The sequence below is a fragment of the Cupressus sempervirens genome, chromosome 1, assembly GCF_028749045.1.
Source record: "Cupressus sempervirens isolate cs-2001-9-10 chromosome 1, ASM2874904v1, whole genome shotgun sequence".
Lineage (NCBI taxonomy): Eukaryota > Viridiplantae > Streptophyta > Pinopsida > Cupressales > Cupressaceae > Cupressus > Cupressus sempervirens.
In genome coordinates, this window is record NC_143118.1 from 620,302,593 (window position 1) to 620,324,747 (window position 22,155).

A 22,155-nucleotide genomic window follows, 5' to 3' on the forward strand; every position below is an offset into this window, starting at 1 on the left:
TGTATGTTTTTATTGATGTTTAGACCACACTCAATGATCCACTATGAACATGATATTAACATATGTTTAATGAGGGACAAGTTATTTTAGAAAACAAGATTTTTAGATGAGTGGATTTGAATTTAGTTCTCAAGAAAGAACTCTTCAATAAAATAAGGAATTCATTTTTTTTTGTCCAGACGACCATTTTCTAGAAAGATAGGATTCCTTCAAAATGTTTTTGTTCCAATGATATTCAATACTATCAAAATAATTGAGAAGCTAGAGATGATGACGTTGATGTTGAAAATAATCTACCTATCACTTGCAGGTCATTGTTGATGTTCCTGGCATAAATGGTTGCAAAGCCATTCTTAAAGTTCATGCAAGCAACAAGAAGTTGGGATAATATGTCTTACTTGATGTTGTTTCCATTAGAACACTCAGGCTTAGTGGTGTTGATCTTGCACTGAATCCATAATTCTTCCTGGAAGATGAGGCAAACAATACATATCAAGTAAGGAAATAGATGATGCAATAGACAAGATTGTGGCTGGTATGGAGGGCATAGCTAGGGATAACTATAAGAAACCCCTCCTAAAAAAAATGCTGGTGAATCCAACATTTTGTGGGCGGGAAAATTTTAATGTTGAGGGTGATTTTTGTGTTCCGTGTAGGAAAACAAAATATTATATGTTGGAAAAAAAATTCTTGCCCTAGCAAAAATCATTTTAAATGTGGCGAATTATTTTTTTCTTGATGACAGATAAATAAATGATGGCTATTTTTTCCCTTGCCAAAAATGAATTACTAATGTCAAAGGCAAATTACTTAGTTTGTAGGAAAATGAATAATAATGCTCTTGGCTAATCTTTAGTGGTAAACTTATAAATTGTTTAATCTGAAAGCAAATTTGCATGTGTATTGGCAAGTGACTGTACTAACTATTGATTAGTCACTTACACTTGTGTATTGTCTTGGGTCTATTATTAATAATGTTGTTACATCAGTGTCACCATTACCAAGTTGGCTATTTTCACTTTCATATCATTAATACAATAGTTTTATCGACCTTGATTAATTAGAGATCAATGATAGAAGATGCATTTCAAGGCCAATTACTTGAAAAGACTTGGAGTCGCATGAAATTCTCCAAAATGGAGACATGTGGAAAGTTTTGCATGAAAACCATTAACTAAAATATAGTGAACATCACAGCAAGATTAAAATAATAAATGTGGTACTGATAGTTGCAATTATTACATTTCATTTATAGCCACCTTGGTAGGCACTCTGACTGTCCGACATTAATGTGACTAAATTTTGCACACTTAAAAATTAATAGGAATACAAAAAAATAAGATATGAAAGAGCATGAACACCAAACAATTTAATGCAACTACCATTAAATAGCCTTTTCAATTCCTCTTTCATTATCATTTCTCAAATTCTCAAATTTGAATTCAGTTTGCAAAGTTTCTTAGTCATGGATACACCAAATCACTTGAAATGTACTACAATGGGTCTGCAAAAGCCCTTTTTGGGCATGATACTTGACGATGTCCTAGCCATGGTTTGCAAGGAAGATGTCTAAGCTCCTTTCAGCTGTCGTGCTTTATTCATGGTCCTCGGCCATGAATTATTAAGAAATGATAAGAGATATTGTGTGTCCATAGATATTACCTCTCGCTTCCTCATGTCTCTTCTCAACCTTGGAGGCAATCAAGTATACATTCTAATGCTTCTACGTAACATTTTTAAGAAAACATTTTTAGAAGATGATGTCAAAATTCTTGTATTGGTTGAGCAGGTACTGAGGCTGAGCATTGGCATCCATTTTGCAAACATAGTAGACAAGTGTTGGGAGCAAGGCATAGGGAGTATTGTATAGAAGCATCCCTTCCTGTTTGGCATGAATGAACGATAATTGACTCGCCATGAAAACTAGGTGTGGCTCAAGAGGGATTTTTTACGTAAGTGGTTATTGTTGGATGACATCAGTAAAATTGACTTCACATGGTTAGACAAGTTCAACGACATCATCTTCTCTAAGAGATTCCTCATGGAGGGGCTTGAAGACCTTTCTGATTGAAGGCTTCAAGCCTTCGTCCCCTTAGTCTACTGATTCAAAAATTAAGTACAATTTGTAGCAATAGAAATCTTGATTCTTATTGTCTTAGGTTTACACTTTATATTTTTTAAATAGAGCTTGAAGAAGAATGTTGTGTAATAACCAGTTGTAGGTATGGGTAAAACAAAGTCAAAAAGCTCCATTACAAGTGCAAGGATAAACGAAAAGAAAGACATTATAGAACTCAAGTAAGTGCTACAAACCCTAAGTTTCACCAATGAATGTCATGATATTTTTTATCTTGTTATCCATGGAGATTTGGGAATCATGAGAGTAGATATTCATTGTTTAATAAGTGGAAAGTTCCAAAAAGGGGAGAAATTATTACAAATATAACAAAAGTATTCATACACATACAAATAAACTAGTTGCTTTGGTTACTAGATTAGCAAACCTCACTGTACCCAAAGAATTCCCTTGCCTTCAAATTGTAATGCTATGCACTTAGAATTATGATGAAAATAGAAAGGCAATTGTAAACCAAAAAACTCAAGAGGAAATTTTATCCATAACTAAGAGTGAATTTTTCACTCTAATAGACCTAGGGCTAGGGTTTAAACTAGAAATCTTTAAAAAGAACATTGACTTGGATAAACTAGCACAAGCTTATGACAAGCTGGATAGAGTTTTTCAAGATTCATATATTAAGGGTTTAATAAACTTAGATTCATCTACCAGTGTTACTGTTACACTAGACATAGACTATAAGCCTCCTTATCAATATGATACTTTTTGTGCCATGGGTTCGCCAATGTCCTTGAAATGATTTATAATATCCATTATTGAGGTCATTCAGTTGAGAAGGTAGATATAAGATATAATTTTGTTCAGCACATTATTGAATCTATGCAAGAACAATTACTAATGATTAAACAAAGTACAACTGCAAGCAATATGAAGACATTTAAGTTCACAAGTTACTTGTGCTACCTTCTTTTAGAAAAGCATAGCCCAATATTTGAGACAGAGAAGTACAACCTTGATATTGAAGTCTATAAGTTTGATGAGAAAACCCAAAAAAAATTAGAGACTCCAAGTCCAATGTATGAGTGGACACATAAGATGAGGATGATTTATAACAATAATAACTACAACCATTTTGTAGACATCTTTTTGGCAACTATTTACAAAAAAATTACAGGCACCTTGATGCCTAGATTGCTTGTGTCTTGTAAATATTACATTCAACTAGGAAGTCAAACTCAATTGGTTGATTGGTTCTTCATGGAAGAGTACATTGTATTAAGGTTTTACAATTCAGTAGTTGAACTATGCAAACTTCCAATGCATGTTATAAAAAGGGTTTTGTACTGGAATATGTTCAGTAGATGGAGAGTGCAGATAAACTTTTCACTAGACAACAAAAGAAAATAGTATTTCCTTCCTTGCCTTTTGCAATTGGAGGCCTCACATTTGAGAGAAAGGATTTCAAAGTGGCAAATGAATTGGTAATTTTTTTTGGCTTTGATTTTGTCGATCACTAGAATTATGATCCACTTAACATTATAAAAATAATACTTATTACCAATGGGAACTCTACAAGAAAATATCAACATCAAGAGATGTCATTGTTAGAAAAGTTTAAAAAATATGGATTCATGGGATCAGGTTAAGAAAGAGATGAAGAAATATGCAACAAAGAATAATATTTCAATACAAAAATTGTCATCCCAAATTATAACATTGCACATATTAGAGTCACACAAATCAAAAACTCTAACATACTAAAATTTCTACAAGAAAGCATCTCAACCTTCTAAGAGTTCTATGTTGAAAGCAATTAAAGAGGCATGCATATTTAAATTTTGGTGTCAAACCAAGATGACTAATTTTTGGAAATCGAGGCAAAATTTGTGTCAACCAAAGACCTTAGTAGGTTTTGAGGAAATTGAGGAAGGTGAACTTTTCAACAATTATTGGAATAAAAAGAATCTAACTATACTATTTGATTTTGGCAGTTGCAATGACAATGATATTCAAAGACAGAAGGACCTCGAGTCTAATGGAGACATTCAAGGCATTTAGGATTTCAAGTTAACCAGGGGCATTCATATTATTAATCTTCAAATGAGTGATTCTATTAAATAAACATATAATAAAGGGGCAACTATGATACAAAAAATGGGTTATGCAGGTATAGGGCCCATTGGTGCAAGTGGTGAAGGGATCTGGAATCTAGTTCCAATACCAGACCCACCCAAAAGAGGAAGTAAATTAATTATTGGACTCTCCAATGAGATTGAAGATGATCTATCTAGAAAAGGAAAAAATAATTATACTTCTACTTCTGAAGGTCATCCCAACACAATATTTGTTAAATCTTCAATTCCAATTGTAGTTGATCTCACTAACACTGACATTGGCACTAGCGTGGATAAACCTTGTGCAAAAAATGAAAAATTTATGACAATTACAATGCAAGCAATGTCAATGGTTACTTCACCAATGTATGCACCAGTAGCTTCTATATAAAACTCTAAAAATGGTCCTAAAACACTAGGATTTGGAATGGGTCATCTAGAGTATGTTGGCAATCCTCAAAATACAATTGTAGGTGAACTTTAACAAGAGTTGGAGGAGCATACAAAAATACAACTAATAATTCACCTTTCAAACACTCAATTATGTCAGCATACCTAGATTTTAGTTTAAAGGAGTTTGCATCAAAGTTTGATCAAACAAGCAAAAGAAATAGGCAAATTATCTTCATTTGAAAAGTGATGCAATTGTTGAACATCAAGGATCCACTAATAATATATTTCCAACATATGATCTAAACACTGAAATGATGAACTTCATGGCTATTATGCCCCTGGCTAGACATAATAATCCACACAAAAATGTAATAAATTGTAATGATGTACAAGTTACCAGTCTTCAAATGGATTTCTCAAAAGTGAAAAATATTGACAAAATCAATATATCAAAAGAGAGCAACAAAATGGTCTACTCTACACTTTTGAAAGTGAAGAGGGAAAAAAAAAGGCTTACAAAGAAAATAGAAAAGTTATAGGCAAACCTTAATAATGTGAAGGCCAACAAGAAAGAAACAGATAATAGATTCAAAGAATTGCAAAACAAAATAAAGAATTCTTCTTCCACAGAGGCAATTGTCTAGCAAGAAAAGATGAATGAATAATAAAAAAATTTGACTAGAGAATTGGATGAGTGCAAAAAAATAATTCACCATGAAAAATCCTCTACTACATAGTTGTTCAAGTCTGTAGAGAGTAGTGCATAGGTCAACAATAAATTGAAAACTAACCTAGACTCTGTTGTCAAGGAAAATAATAATTTGAAGATTGAATTGGAGAATGAAAAGAAAAAAGAGGAGTATAAAGCAAGGATAATTGATCATTTGCTAAAAGAATTGAGGAATGGGAAGAAAAAAGAGGATTCTAGTGCAAACACAATCCACAATTTGAAGAATCAATTGGAGAATATGAATAAAAAAGAGAAGTCAACTAAAAAAAACCCCTTGATTTGAAAGAATTGGAGAATGCGACGAAAACAGAGTCTAGTGCTACTACAAATAGTAACACAATCCACCATATGAAGAAGGAATTGGATGATGTAAAGAAAAAAAGGAGTCAACTGCAAAGAAAATCTTGGATTTGAAGAAGAAATTGGAGAGCGTGAAGAAAGAGGAGTCTATTCAAACACTCCATGATTTGAAGAAGGAATTGGACAATGCAAAGAAAAAGGAGTCCACTGTGAAGACAATCCATGATTTGAAAAGGGAACTTGAGGATAAGAAGAAAAAAGAAGTAACTACTGCAAAGACAATCCAAGATTTGAAGAAGAAACCGGAGGATGAGAGGAAGAGAGCAACTAATTGGCAAGGGCAACTAGAGAAAATATAGAAAAAGAGTGAAATAGAGATGTCTGAAATGAAGAAAAAGATGGAGAATGTAATTGTACAAAATATAACGATGTCTTCTGAAGACCATCATGTCAAGGATACTATAATAAACATTGTCAAGCTTATCAAACAAGAAAATTGGAACAAAATAATGAAGAACAGTGAGAGATTGTTTAAATGGTTTGATTTAAATAGCAATCTCAGAGTTCTCTTTGAAAATGTAAAAAAACATGTTGAGGGTAAAAGAAATATTTGCACTAATTCCTTAAAAAATCTTGCAAAACAAATTTTGACTAAAGTACAGAGATCTTGTGATAGGGATTTGGTAAACCAAGAAATAAACAACTGCTTGGATGCCTCTGTAATGACTTTTGTTGTATGTCATAATTGTAAACAATTAATGGAAATAGATGAAGCTCTCGAATATGCTTCTAGAGACTTGATGAAGATGAATCATAGCATACTAAACTTGCTAAATGTTGGATTACCAAATCCAACTTACTCAGACGGAAAATTCATTGGAAAAGAAGATTACATGAAAAAGTTGCACAACACCATACATTTTGATTTAGGCAACTCACCTGAGGAAACCACTCCAGAAAGAATTGCAAGTTGCATCAAACCACTATAAAAAATAAATGCAGTTATAGATAAATTCTATGATTCATGTAAAAATATCTCTTTGAAGTATTCATTGTTGAAGAGGTTATAGCTATTTAGCCACAATCTCAAAAAATAGAGCTTCCAACTAATGCAGAATGAGCACCCTAAAGAACATCATTGGAGTTGGGTCATCTTCTCAAACTATTACTATTAGTGTCAGTGACAGTCATAGCTGATAGCTCTAAGAAGTAACAACTTAGTAAGTGATAGTACTATAATCATGTTGTTACTTGTTGCTCTTTAATTTTAAATTTTGTATTTAATTTCAACTTAGATTAATGTTAATTGTTACAAGAATCAAGAGCCAGCATATTAGGATAGTTGGACAGCTAGGCACTAGCATACTATTACTACATAGAGAAGATGGAAAAAATTTCCCTACTCCTACTTGGAAAAATTCTACAATTGGCAATGTGATTGTACACACATAATGCATTATGTAGTAATAATCTAATAACATATACAATTACAAATTGACCTACAACTATTGTTTCTCTCTTGTATCTGTAAAAGAGAATTTAGGGTCATTTGACATTGAGTCATTTGCAAAGGGTTGTAATTGTTTGTAATTGTTAAATGTATTATGTTACACGTTGATTTATAATTATAAATTATAATACGATTTTTTTTAATTAAATCTTATTTTGTTAAATGCATTATGTTACAATTTCTTAAAGAAACTAGAATCAATGAAAATCTAAAAATGTCTAAAAACTAGAATGAATGAAAATCACAAGTTCAACATGTATTATTGTATTAAAACTAGAATCAATGAAAATCTCAACATGTAAGTTTGTAACATTAACATGTTTTTAAAAAAAATTAAGCATCTATAAAGGGATACTGAATGAAGGCTATGAATTAACTTCTACAAACATATTTAATTATTAGATAGAGTCTTAGACCAAAGCTACTAGCCTACTACTTGATTCACGTAGAAGTTAGAACTTGAAGTTGAGAAGCTGCTATAGTTGTCACTCTGCCTGGATCGGCTCAACATCACTATCATCAGAATCCTCCTCATTTATTGCATATAACATTTCATTGTTCATTGTATTTTCTTCAAATTTATTGTCAGTATCAATATGCATGCCAAAGTCAACATCATCTTCGTTGCTTCTAATATGAGGCTATGAACCACTGCCACTGCCACCGCCACTACCACTACCACTTGGGTTTGAAATGTTGACCATCCCTCTTCTTCCACATTTGATTCTCAAAATTTTAAGAGCCTTGTCATAAGGGAAACTATCTACCTCATACCTAGAATTATAGAGCCTCAAACAATTATCCAAATTTTTGTCTAATTTGCTTCTAACCTTTGACTTTAAGAAGCTCAAAGTACTTAAAAATCTCTCATCCTCCACTAAACCCAATATTATTCTCAAACATAAATTGGTAAGCTTGAAATATTCTAGTATTGATTCTCTCAACTGATTGCTCTGACCAAAGTTTTTCCAAAGCTTTGTTACCGCTCCCTCTTCATTTGGATTCTCTATAAGATCATATTGTTTCCTGATTATGTTTACAAAATAATAGGATTGACCTCTTAGTTGACATTAATCTAAAATTACATTTAGAGTTACTCCATTGATTACTTTAGGTTTGCAAAATGTTGAATCAAAGTTGTCATCCTTCTTCAAAAATCAGTCAGACGGATTAGAGACCAATGTTGAGGAAAAACAATAGACATTGCTTCAAGTAGTAAATCTAAATCTAATTTGTGATGAAAGATTGTAGCAAACTCACTTGAAAAAGTCAAGCACAAAGTCTTTGATCTTCTTAAATTCTTCACTTGTAACACATGAAAGTATCTTCTCTAGTTTTGATTCTACTTCACTTCCTACTTCATTGGGGTTAGAGTCAGGGTTGACGTGGGCATAGTACTATATTGGTATGTCAACTCCATGTACCCTGGCATGTACCTCATCGTTTGCACCAACATGTAAAAAGCTCCCAGGATTGTTCAAATCTATGATTTCTTTCCTCTTTGCAAACTCTGATTCATCAAATGGTAGTAATCAATACAAAGTATCTAGTCTATTACATATCATTTTATGCAACTTATTATATTCTAAAATGTACATAGCTCTTTGTTGAACCATTTTCATAATATTTCTCATGTCTTGTAGCATGGGGAGAATAGATGCTAAAGTTAAGAGTATCTTAACATTAATTAGACTTGAATATAGCCAAGGGAATTTGTCTCGCACAAATTGGATTAGTCCAAGCAATAATGAATATTCATAGAATACTCAATGCACTCATCCATTCAAAGAGATCCATCTGGTATCATTGTCTTTAAAAAGCTTCCTACCATCAGTAAGTCCTTGAGCAAAGTGTTGAAATTCATAGACTCATTTTGGACTTCAACAAAAGTATTGGTAAATCTCTTTGATTAAAGATTCCACTTTACTTACACAACCAAAATCACTAAAAATTTCAAAAGCTAGATTCATTCGATGGGCCATGAAATGAATGGGAATAGCATAGGGTGCCAAATCATTCTTGATCTTTTTGCAAAGACTACCTTTATGACCTTGCATAACTAAAACTCCATCTGCTCCAACACACACCAACTTTTTGGCAATCTCCATGTTATCCAAACCTCCACATTCAATTAGAGTATTCTTTAATAAATCATATAAATTTTTAGTTGTTGCACTACAATTCAATTTAGCAATAGATAGTAGAAAGGGTTGACGGCAAAGATCATTTACAGTATAAACATGCATGCACACCCAATAAGTATTATCAATTGTTGTAATTTCATCTAGAGATAATGTAATGAAATTTAAATGTTTTATTTTTTTCTTCATATCTTCTTTTTCAACCTGTGCAAGACAATTAGCCTATTCACACTCGTTGTTTACTGACTAGGGACTAGTCAAATAGTTTTAAACTTTAAAAAAGTGCAATAAAGTAGTAATTGAAGGGTAGTCCATCATAGGATGTCCTCTACTCAAAACATAAAAGACCACAGTTAATTGAACTACTTTTCCCATATTCTGCACTTCCATTACTTTCCCAATGAAATCTTCAATGGAACCTTTTAATGCAAAATGCTTCTCCCATAATTGCTTGTGTAACTCATATATTTTGGCATTCCTGATATGCAAACAGTTGTCCTTTTTTTTCCAAATTAGCATAGATTTTTCAACTCCATCTATAGTTTTCTTTTTGTAAAATTTACCAACATTCTTTTCTATGGTATCAAGTTTAAGCTGCAACCTCTTCTCCTTTTTTGTTATCTCTATGCAAATCTTAAATTTGCATTCTATAGGAGGCTCACCATCAATTAGATTGGCCACTAGTTTAATGAACTAGTTTTTTACCACCCATTATAATTGAAAATTCCTTTTGAACAAATCCCAATGAGATCAATCTTTTTTTTATTCCAATTTTCTTTTCCCCTTTTGTGCATGAACATGATTTGTGGAATCACTTTTAGTTTTCTCACTTGACTAGTCATTAACTGACTCCAAGTCTATAATATTGGTTTGTGACTCCCTACTTAGGGGAAGTACCTCCAAATCGTGTTCAAGTTTTTCCTCGACTAAGATATCAGGTTCACCAACTTGAATTTCTTCAATATGTTCTTCAGCTTGTGATGAATCTCCTTTTTCAATAAGCACTAGAGATCTAACTTGTGAATATTGTAGGTTGCCAATATTTCCACCACCAAAATATGTAGATATGGTTCTACATTTTGGTAATGGTGGCCTCTCTTAGCTTGCAGGGATCCTACTGGAACCCCTATTATCCCTCTTGTTTGATATTGCAAATCGATAAAGGCTGCAAAAAATAAATCAACTTAGTTGTTGAATAAAAGACTCAAATAGTGACAAGTCAAAGATTGTGATAGTAGATTACTTAGACTACATATAATTACAATAATATGATTCATTCTCATAAAAAGTGCACAATTTCTATGGTACTACAGTCTACGATACTAACCAATAAAATTCACAAACCTATCTTAGCATGTGAGATGTCCAATCACCAATGTTGTAATACTTTAGAATAATTGGGGGGGGGGGGTTGAATCAGTTATCCAAGGTCCATATGTATAACTAAAACTTTTCACAGCTTAGTGAACCCATAAAACATTATTCATCATGCATGCATCCATAAGATTATGCAATAACTTAAAAACTTTTAGGTTTCTATCAAATCAACTTGCAAAAATGTAAACATGAAACATAACAAATTCATCAACACACTTGACATAATGATTTACATGGAAACTCAATTTTGGAAAAACCACAAGTAATATGCTTCTCTTTTTCACTCTTCTAAAGCGATGACCTATGAAAGGCCAATGTTGTTAAAGGTTACAATACACATTGTTAAATGTGATCTTGTTAAAGATTTTTAATCACCTTGTTAGGAGTGAGCCTTGTTAGAGGACTTTAGACCATTCACTTGGAATGTCACCCGATTAAAGGATTTACAAATGACTATTACGTCAACCTTAATCCAAAGGATTTACCGTAGATTGATACAATTGTTAGAGAATAAGGCTTGATCTAATAACAACTTACAACTTCATTTGTAGATTATAGATCATTGTTCAATCCTTAAGTCTGCTTGGCCTTCATACTTTGCAGCTCTAATACCTTGTTCACCTTTCAAGCATTCATCTCCTTAAGCCTTCTTGATTAATATGCCAATGTAGACTCTTCTCTTAGATCACTTGATGAAGGAAAACCCTTGAATCCTTGTCTTCCTTAGGTTCTCTCATATGAAAACTTTGATTCATGACCAGTTATTCTTATAAATAGGAAATTAAGATATTTTTCCGCTCATTCTCCATCATCCAATTTAGGGTTAGGATGCATTAGGTAGGATACAATGTATCTATCCCACATTCCATATCTCTTCTAGAAACTTCTCCTAGAATCCACTTTGAATTTGCCTCACAATGGTTTACCTTGAAGTCTATGCCACCAACTCATCATCCTTATTCCACCTAGTTCACTTAATCCAAGTAAACAAACTTGTCAGCTTAGATCCATCAAATTCATGATCTTTTAAATAATGCAGTAGCTTGGCATTATCTAGCTTCTGATGCTCGGCACCCTCTGTAAAATCACTCAACATGAACTAAATTTTATTGGTGCTCAGCATCAACTAAACTTTACTCAGGATCTATTGTTCTGCTCAGCATACACAAGAATGAACTTTTACTTGGCTCCAACTAATTTTCTACTCGGCATCTACTATCCACTGGGTCAAGATTGGCAGAAAACCTTTGTGTAGCTTGTTCTTCTAAACTTTCTTAGTGTAACTAGCCTTTGTAACCTTAAGCAGATTATCAATGCATCATGTTATCATTATCTCAACTAATTCTTGTACTTCATTACATAGTCATAACTCAACCTTTCATCTAGGTGCTATTGTTACATCTTTTGATCAAATCCTCTTCATCAATCATCTAAGTGATAGTACTTAAATCTTATAAGTAGTTGTCTTACCAACAAATAGAAAGTTTGACATCAGTGACAAAACAATGATTGAAGCATATTGGTCACACTTGTATGTTCTCAAAAATCTCCCTTTACAATCTCCCTCTTTGATTAGCTTCTTCAATCCATTCTCAACAATCTCCCTCGTTGGCATTGATGGCAAACCAAACTGATCAACCAATCAACCAAATAGTAAACACCTTGTTCAACCAAACTAACTAGGTTAAAATAATAAGACAATACTAATACCAAAAAGAAAATAATTTCTTGTATTGAAATCTCTCCCTCTATTAACAACTTCCATCTTATGAATAGGTTACAAAACTCTTTATAACTCTCTCTGAGTTTCATCTTATATCTCCCTTTTACTATATCTCCCTCTTACTAGGTAGATATTAGGATTTCTCCCTCTTTCTTGTATTTCTCTATCTCCCTCATCGTACTTGTGTTCTCCTCTGATCAGCAATATCAACAATTATCCCCCTCAGTAATTATCTCTCTTGATTAGTAATCATCTTGTTAATCAGCAATATTATCTCCCTCTTTAACAACAATACCAAAGACTTATCATATTTAATTATGCAAATATAAAAAATTTAGTTTCTTCAGTTTCTCCCTCTGCCACCTTGCTTGTGACTGATTTGAAGTTTCACCTCTTTGACTACTTTAGACAGCTCCAAAAGTAAGATCCTCTGCATCAATTTGTAACATATGAACATTAGCTTGTTTGATGCAAGGCACTCCTCTTGTTACTTAGATAGCCTTTGATAGGGATATCGCCCCTAGTTTACCTCTTAGATACTCATGAGTATCCTTAGGTAATGCTTTTGTGAAGATATCAGCAATTTTCTCTTTTGTGTTAACATATTCCATCTTCACCTCTTTATCTTGAACTAACTCTCTCAAATAATAATACTTGATTGCAATGTTCTTAGTCTTTGTGTGCATCACAGGATTCTTTGATATATTGATAGCACTTGTATTATCACAATAAAGTATCACTACTTCTGTGATCTCTTTCTTCATACCTTTGAGTAACTGTTTGATCCATACAATGTTTGTGCAATTCACAATAGTAGCAACATATTTAACTTCAACATTAGATTGTGAGGTACAATTTTATTTCTTTCTAGTCCATATAACTAGTCTCTTGCTTAAGAAAAATGCTCCTCTATTGGTGTTTTTTCTATCATCAATGTTTCTAGCCCAATTAGCATTAGTGTAGGCTCTTAATTCAAATTTTTCATTTTTCTTAAAGTATAGACCAAATTCTTCTGTTCCTTTCAGATATCTCATTATTCTCTTTACAGCCATCAAATGATTCTCCTTGGGATTAGCAAAGAATCTTGCAACCATCCCTACAGATAATGTAATGTCAGGTCTACTATGTACCACATATTGTAATTTTCCAATCATAGACCCATACAGTGTTTGGTTCACTTCAGCTAAATCATCATTCTTTGACAACTTGAATCTTGTCACCATAGGTGTACTTACTAGTTTGGAATCCTCCAATCCAAAAAAATTCAATATTTCCTTGAAATACTTTGACTAAGTGATGTATATAAGATATTTCATCTAATATACTTGCAAACCCACAAAGAATTTGATCTCTCCAAACATAGACATTTCAAATTCTTGTTTTATCTAATTTGCAAAATCTTTACATAAAGTATCTTGACCTCCAAATATGATATCATCAACAAAAATTTCAAATAATAAAATACCTTTTCCTTTCTTTGTTTTCATGTACATATTTTTGTTATTATTAGTTATTTCAAATCCAATCTTTACAAAATAATTATGAAGTCTTTCATACCATGCTCTTGGTGCTTGTTTTAAACCATATAGAACTTTGTGTAATTTTCATACATTGTTCTTATTGTCAACATCAATAAAATCTTGTGAATTTTTTATGTAAACTTCTTCCTCTAATATGTCATTCAAAAAAGCAGATTTAACATCTATAAATGATAAACTTTGAAACCTTTGTATGCATAATAAGCTAGTAGAGATCTTACTCTTTCGAATTTAGCAACAGGGGCAAATTTTTCTCCATAGTCAATTCCTTCTTCTTGTGCATATCCCTTGCAAACTAATCTTTTTTTTTTCTTTGTGACTTCGCCATTTTCATCTAGCTTATTTCTGAATACCCACTTGGTGCTAATCACATTTTTGTCTTCTAGTCTAGGAACTAGACTCCATGTTTTATTTTTCTTAGTTTGTTAAATCTCTTCTTCCATGGTTTTACTCTAGTCTATATCTTCTAATGCATCTCTCATTGATTTGGGTTCCTTCATGCTCAAAAAACATGTATCATTTTTCAATCTATTTCTTGTCATTGGTTTAGCATCTTTATCTCCAATTATTTGTGCAGCAAGATGATGTCTCTTCACATATTTGGACAATCTTGGTTCAGCTCTAGCTTCTTCACTTTGTCTTTCAGCTTCAAAATCATTATGTGCATCTCTGTTAGGTAACTCAGCATTTCCATTAATCTCAAAATCAAAATGTGCCTCAACTTCATTCTATAACTTGGCATATGAATGTGGCTCAGTTCTTGAGTGCAACTCAACATTCATAGTCTGTGTCTTAGCAGTCACTAAAATTTGTCATTGGTTTGTAGCTTGATTTGTAGCATCTTCTTCAACAAGCATACATTCATAAGAGTATACAAATGATTTGTATACTTCTATTTCTTTCATAGGTTTAGCCTCATATACTTTTGTATATTCATCAAAGTTCGCATTTACACTTTCCACAACTTTGTTAGTGTTCGTATTTAAACACTTGTAAGCTTTACTTCTAGTGGAATATCCTAAGAATATACCTTCTTCACTTTTTGCATCAAGTTTACCATTCTTGAAATCTTTAAGAATGTAACATTTGCTTTCAAATACCTTAAAGTATTTTACATTGGGTGAGTATCCATACCATAGTTCAAAAGGTGTTGAATGAGTATCTTTTTTTACTTGTACATGGTTCAAGGTATAGATAGCTATACTTACAGCTTCTCTCTAGTATTTCAAAGCAACATTCTTCTCCATCATGAGTGTTCTAGCACAGTCCATTATAGATTTGTTCCTCCTTTCAGCAATTCCATTTTGTGGAGGGGTTCTAGGGGAAAATGTATGTCTTTTGATTCCTCTTTTATTACAGAACATCTCAAATTCATTTGATGTAAATTCTCCTCCTCTGTCATATCTCAAACACTTCAAGTTTTTACCTCTTTCCTTCTCAACTCTTGCCATGTACCATAGATTTGGAAGGCATCATATTTCTTTTTCAGAAACATAGTTGTCATCATTCTAGAGTAATCATCAACAAACAGCATAATATACTTTATCTCCTTTATAGATTTGCACTTCAATTGATCCACACAAGTCAGTATAAAAAATCTCTAGTATCCCTTTAGAGGTATAATTTTTAGTTTTAAAACTTGACTTTGTCATTTTTCCTAACTAAAATTGTTTGCACATTATATTATCGGGCTTCTTCAACTTGGGCAAACCTCTAACCTTTTTCATGTTACTGATACTAACCAAGTTATCAAAACTAACATGACATAACCTCTTGTGCCATAGCCATTCATCATCAAATTTTATAATTAGACAAGTAGCATCATCTATATGAATATAGAATAGATTACTTCTCGTATAATCACCTTTTCCAATCAATCTTCCATTTGTGTCATATATCTTAGCAAGCTTGTTTTCAAATTCAACCTTACATTCTAGATTATTTAGTTGTGACACACTCAACAAATTATAGTTAAGTCCTTCAAAATAGTAAGCATGGTCACATAAAATCTTATATCTTGGTAGAACCTTTTCCTTTTATCAAACATGGTGCATCATTACCAAATCTTACACTATTTCCATCATAATAATTCAAGGAAATGAACTTACTTTTGTCTTCAATCATGTGATGTGAACACCCACTATCAATGATCCACCTGTCATTCTTGTTCACACATGTCACAAGTGTAGTTGCCTCATCTTCATCAGATTCTTCCTTCATTACAACATATACAACTTCATCATCATGTTCATCAAATGTTTCCTCTTCAACAATGTAGCATGACTTTTTGCCTTTGTCTTTGTAATCCTTGTTGTCTTCATGTCTTCTACTTTTGTATCTATCACTACCTCTATAATTTTTCTTCTCTAGGCATCTAGCAACAATATGACCAACCTCATTGCAATTGAAACAAATGATAGGCAACTTACCTTTCAACTTGCCTTTACCTTTGTGGAATTTTCTTGCCAATAGTGCTTCAAGTTGTTCAACATCCTCCTCATCTGTATCACTATCACTGGATATGTATTTTATCTTTTTCTTGTGCTTCTTCTCATCAGGTTCCTTTAATGACACTTTGGCTTTGAAAGTAGATTCAATAGTCTCAAGTTTGTAATTATCAAATTTAGATAGCTCAAAAGTAGTAAGTCTACCTACTAGTCCTTCAAGTGACAAATTATTCCCTGGTATACATCTTAGTTCTTGAATTGCAAAGACTCTAATAGCATAAACAGGAAGTAGTGTTCTTAAAACTTTACTTAACATAGTGTCATCATCTAATTTTCCATTAGCTCCTCTTATTACATTAACTAATTCTTCTATCCTTATAACATATTGAGCAATATTTTCACCTTCTTCCATTCTCATTTCGTCAAACTTACCTCTGAGACTTTCATCTTTGGCTCTAAGATTATTGGTGTCTCCTCCATAGATGGCAGCTAGGGCATCCCACATTTTCTTTGCACTGTCAAGACCTTTGATATCATCAAATTCAGCATAACTTAGGGCAGAGGCAATCTCCAATATTGCCTAGTTGTGTTTTTTCTTCTTTCTCATATCTTTGGTAGTTGGGGCTCCAGTAGGGTCAACATGCTCAATGGTAATGGTAGTCTATGCATGATCTCCAATTCCTCCAAGGTGTAGCTTCATCAAACTTTTTTATGCAGGAAAGTTATCTCTATTGAACTTGGGTACATCTCTTTTCAACATCTTGATCTTTGCGCTTCTAGTACCTTCAAACTAGTCCTCTTTAAGCAGATGGCTCTGATACCAATTGTTGGAGTACTTTAGAATAACTGAGGGGGGGTGAATCAGTTATCCAAGGTCTAGATGTACAACTAAAACTTTTCATAGCTTAGTGAACCCATAAAACATTATTCATCATGCATGCATCCATAAGATTATGCATTAACTTTAAAACTTGTAGGTTACTATCAAACCAACTTGCAGAAATGTAAACATGAAATATAACAGATTCATCAACACACTTGACACAATGATTTATGTGGAAACCCAATTTGAGAAAAATCACCAGTAACATGCTACTCTTGTTCACTCTTCTGAAGTGATGCCCTATGAAAGGCCAACCCTGTTAAAGGTTACAACACAAAATATTAAATGTGACCCTATTAAAAGATTTCAATCACCCTGTTAGGAGTGAACCTTGTTAGAGGACTTTAGACCATTCACTTGGAATTTCACTTGATTAAAGGATTTACAAATGACTATTAGGTCAATGTTAATCCAAAGGATTTACCTTAGACTAATACAATTGTTAGAGAGTAACAATAAAGCTTGATCTGATAATGACTTACAACTTCATTTGTAGATTATAGATCATTGTTAAGTCCTTAATTCTACTTAGCCTTCATAATTGCAGCTTTGATAGCTTGTTTACCCTTCAAGCATTCATCTCCTTAATCCTTTTTGCTTAACATACCAATGCAGACTCTTCTCTTAGGTCACTTGATGAAGCAAAACCTTTGATTTCTTGTCTTCCTTAGGTTCTCTCACATGAGAACTTTGCTTCATGACCAGCCATTCCTATAAATAGGAAATTAAGATATTTTTCCACTCATTCTCCATCGTCCAATTTAGGGTTAGGATGGATTAGGTAGGATATAATGTATCTATCCCATATTCCATATCTCTTGTAGAAACTTCTCCTAGAATCCACTTTGAATTTTCCTCAAAACGGTTTACCTTGAAGTCTATGCAACTAGCTTGTCATCCTTATCTTCCACATAGTTCACTTAATCCAAGAAAACAAACTCGTTAGCTTAGATCCATTTAATTCATGATTTGTTAAATAATGCAACAACTTGATATTATCTAGCTTTTGATGCTCAGCACATATTGCATTTCTCAAAATCCTCTATGAAATCACTCGGCATGAAATAAAGTTTATTGGTGCTAGGCATCAACTAAACTTTACTTAGCATCCACTGTTCTACTCAACATACACTAGAATAAACTTTTACTCAGCTCCAATTGATTTTATGCTTGACTTGTACTAACTTTGCTCGGCATCTACTATTCACTTGGTCAAGCTTGGCAGACAACCTTTGTGTAACTTGTTCTTCTAAACTTTCTTAGTGTAACTAGCCTTTGTAACCTTAAGCAGATTATCAATTCATCATGTTATCACTAGTAAATTTAGGCTTAAATTTCAATGCAAAAAGGTCAAAATTTTGATAGGAGTAGGTCGATAAGACGACCAAGCTTGTCGTCGATCTTTTTTGGTCAATTTTTTGCCACATACATTTTGCATCAAAATTTTGACTACATAAAGGTCGACTTACCGACACGAATTTTCTCACTTTCCCTCATCCAAGCTGAAGTATTATTACCTCATTTGCCAGCGGTGCTTGTCAAAATTTTGACGTAAACCTTCATAGTAGTGCATCAAAATTGTGACGAATTCAATTTACATTTCTCCTCTAGTGGCATACATGCAACGCCAAAGTGGACTAGTTTTGCATCAAGATTTCGACCAAAATATTGCATTTTGTTCGAAATTGAGGCGAAAGCGCTTCACATTTTTTCGCCAGTGCCATACTAGCAATGCCAAAGCGAGCCAGTTTTGCATCAAAATTTTGACCAAAATATTGCATTTATGTCGAAATTGAGACCAAGATATGTAGAAATTTTGATGAGCTATCCCATTTATTGTAAAAGCTTTGCTCTCATAGGAGCCTTCTAAACTACACAAAACTTGATTCTAAAGCATAATTGCTCGGTGCATGAGAGTCAGGGTATCATGCACATTTCTACCTCCACACCATTTTTTCGTTTGTCACATGATTTATTTCATACAAAACAATGGGAAGGAGGAAAAAATGTGCACAATAACCTGATCTCCACCGAGCATTTGTGCTTTACAACTCAAATTTTGTGCAGTTTAAAAGGCTCCTATGAGAGCAAAGCCTTTGCAATAATTGGCACAGCACATCTAAATTTTGGTTCCTACAGGGAAGAATAAAATTAGGAAAGAATTATTTATCAGGAATGAAAGCCAATAATTTCATCTATTTTTCAAACAGATAAACGTGACAAAAAAAACTTACAGTCCCAATCACATCATCATAAGAGCGCATATATAACTATAACTATGTCTAAAACCAACATAATTTACAAATATCCACAATTCAAATATTATCCTTTGATGTTTTTTTTTAATGCAAAGTTTTAAGTCAACTATGTTATCGCCTTGGATGTAATACCAAACTGTCATTAGGCTAAAGACTGTAGCAAGATTTACGATTTACAAATGCAAGGAGAACTACCCAACCAAAGTAGAAAATGACATGAAAATTTAACAATCTATCAATTAACAATCTAGATCAGATATTTCTAGCAATTGAACTATACATTATAGAAACAAAAAATTGCCTTAAAATTGACACCTCACCAGTTGTTCATTTGCATCCCTAATGGCTTCACAAAAGTTGAAAGCTTACGATTTGTCAAGAACACAAAAGGCACTCGTAGTTCAGTTGCATCAATAAAACTAAAGTAATTCAGTTGCACGGTGAGGACAAGAGACTGTCAATATCGATTGTGGAGTTGCAGATAGGTAAGCGATAAACATTAAAAGGTAGTACAAGATTTTAATAGCAATTGTGACCTTCACAATTTTTCTCAGTAGTTTTGGGTCATTAAATTGGATAGATAATTGATAGTAAAATGTGAAAGAGAACACACATAATGTCACATCAAAATAAGTTTGCATCCTACATATGAGTATGCATCAAAACTGAATTTTTACCTCCTCAATCTATCTGTATCAATAAAGAAATAAGACATTTTTGTAATACAAAATTCTTGAACCCTATTCGACTGTAATCTTTCAAACCTGCAAAATAAAACAAAAGCCATAAGAACTAAAATAAAAGGATTTATTTCTAACAAACAATCACATATGCTTTGTATATACCTTAGGACATGATACAAGTTGTTTCACAAGCAACACTAAACATTCCAATTTTTTTCTCGTTTACTAGAGTGATGATAAACTATATGCAAAGTAGAAATAGTGCAGCATAATAGATGATTAGTATCTAGAATTTTTAATACTGAAAATTATAAAGAATGTAATACTCACAAGTGTCGCTGCCTAAGAGAATGCAACCCAAGTTTATCATGATCTCTCCAAAATGTTAGTTGTAAATGGCTTCCACCTTAGGCGCATAGAGTCTTTGAACTAGATAGATAAAATACACAACCATGCTCAAGACCATGGAAATAGAGGATAACATGGAAAATACCAAACAACAAGTTGGATGATGATGAAGACTACAGTGAAGGTAGAAGATCCCAGAAATCATCAATTAATACCAAACTAACAAATGGAGTATAAAAACTTAAAAAGATGAGACACGCCTTACAACTAAATGAAACTCTAGAAGCTACCATCAAATGGCATGACATTGAATCATTAACAATAAATGAATACAACATAGAGAAGCTACTAGATATGGTATTTCTATTCATTTTTCAAACGAAAGAGTGCAGTAGGTATGCAACCATGACTAAGGAAAGTGCAATTTCACACCATTTGCCATGTTGATGTTGAAATACAGACCTGTGCAATCCAATCTCCCAAGGAATAGACAACACCATGTATCGCCATCTTTGCCAAAACAAGATTTGTCATAAAGCGATGTTAGAATAGTTACTAAAATGGTCATAAATTATGTTGTTATAGTAAAAGAATACTTTAACTTAAGAAAAAAAACTATACAATATTAAAACATGATATTGTTCTTTAAAAACTAAAAAGGTACCTGTAATGAAGAACTTCATTTCAACTTGCTAATTGGTTGTCACTATTAACTATAAGCTTATCTTTAAAGTTTGAACTTCACTTGGTTTCGAGAATAGTTAAATATTCTCTACTTAACAGGACCAACCACGTGAAGGTGGAAGCTCATTTGGCCCCTCCCCCCCCCACAACATCACTCTAAATTCCCTATTAACATTTAATAACATTCAATTCATCCATTTTTGAAATATAACATTCAATCATTATAATCACATGATAACATTCATTAACACGTAAAATTCATAAACACACAACATTCATGAATAATTCAAAAGTAAGTCATTCATGAATAATTCATTAACACAATATTCATTAACACCCAATATTAATGAATAATATTCATTAACACAATAGTCATTAACAATATTCAAGAGTAAGTCATTCATGAATAATCATATCTTTTTTGCTTTCTTGTCGTATCTTTTTTTCATAAAATTTCTACGAGGAATATCAATGTCCTCGTCATCCCCATTAACATTTAATAACATTCAATTCATCCATTTTTGAAATATAGCATTCAATCATTATAATCACATGATAACATTCATTAACACATAAAATCCATAAACACACAACATTCGTGAATAATTCATTAACACGCAACATTCAAGAGTAAGTCATTACTAAATAATTCATTAACACCCAACATTAATGAATAATATTCATTAACACAATATTCATTAACAATATTCAAGAGTAAGTCATTCATGAATAATCATTTCTTTTTTTCTCTCTTGTCGTTTCTTTTTTTCATAAAATTTCTAAGAGGAATATCAATGTCCTCATCATCCCCCTCCTGTACTGGTTCTAACACATGTCTCCTCCTCATCTGTTCAGGAACATCATGAGGCCGTTGCACCAAAGGGGGGTCTGCTGCAATAACAAGTACTCCGTGAGTTAAATTTGTACCATTTTATATTAGTGAATTATG

At 32.7% G+C, this 22,155-nt stretch overlaps 1 pseudogene; it reads left to right on the top strand.

Moving 5' to 3' along the window:
• The first annotated feature begins 456 nt into the window (after positions 1–456).
• Positions 457–22,155, top strand: part of LOC149579443 (ATP-dependent zinc metalloprotease FTSH 2, chloroplastic-like) — a 45,770-nt pseudogene continuing 24,071 nt past the window's right edge.